This window comes from Etheostoma cragini, chromosome 7 (assembly GCF_013103735.1).
Source record: "Etheostoma cragini isolate CJK2018 chromosome 7, CSU_Ecrag_1.0, whole genome shotgun sequence".
Classification (NCBI taxonomy): domain Eukaryota; kingdom Metazoa; phylum Chordata; class Actinopteri; order Perciformes; family Percidae; genus Etheostoma; species Etheostoma cragini.
In genome coordinates this window covers 27,567,373-27,568,076 of record NC_048413.1, presented here as the reverse complement: position 1 = coordinate 27,568,076, position 704 = coordinate 27,567,373, and the positions used below count along the sequence as shown (strand labels likewise).

The 704-nt window shown below is 40.9% G+C and overlaps 1 protein-coding gene across 1 annotated transcript in view; it reads left to right on the top strand.

The window, feature by feature from the left end:
- lhfpl4b (LHFPL tetraspan subfamily member 4b) overlaps positions 1-704 on the top strand; it is a 3,055-nt gene that overhangs the window by 2,120 nt on the left and 231 nt on the right. The window lies entirely within an intron of this gene.

Genomic DNA, 704 nt, shown 5'->3' with positions numbered 1-704 from the left:
AGTAACTAGGAACTACAGTAACTAGGAAGTACAGTAACTAGTAACTACAGTAGGAACTACAGTAACTAGGAACTAAAGTAACTAGGAACTACAGTAACTAGGAACTACAGTAACTAGGAGCTACAGGAACTAGGAACTACAGTAACTAGGAACTAAAGTAACTAGGAGCTACAGTAACTAGGAACTACAGTAGGAACTACAGTAACTAGGAACTACAGTAACTAGGAACTACAGTAACTAGGAACTACAGTAACTAGGAACTACAGTAACTAGGAGCTACAGTAACTAGGAACTACAGTAACTAGGAGCTACAGTAACTAGGAGCTACAGTAACTAGGAACTAAAGTGTAGTTTTTACAGTGTGTCAGCTAACACCTTTAATGAGACATTTACCTGCTTGAAAGAAACCGTCAGGAGACAAAAGACATACAAACATTTTATTAATACATTTAATTTAAAGACAAAGGAATATTGCACAGCACACAAACTCCTCCCGTCTCCACGGCAACACAGCCCGACTCGGTCTGTAAATCAAACGCACCCCCGACCCACGGAGAACCGCCCGCTCAGTTTTATCTTTCAGTTTGCTCGTTGGCGTCCGAGCGGCTTCAAAGATCACCCGCGGTGTACGATGTCTGTTTTCAGCTCTTATTTTGAAGGCCCGTTTGGTGTGCAAATAAAAAAAAATAAAAAACTCAAAACGG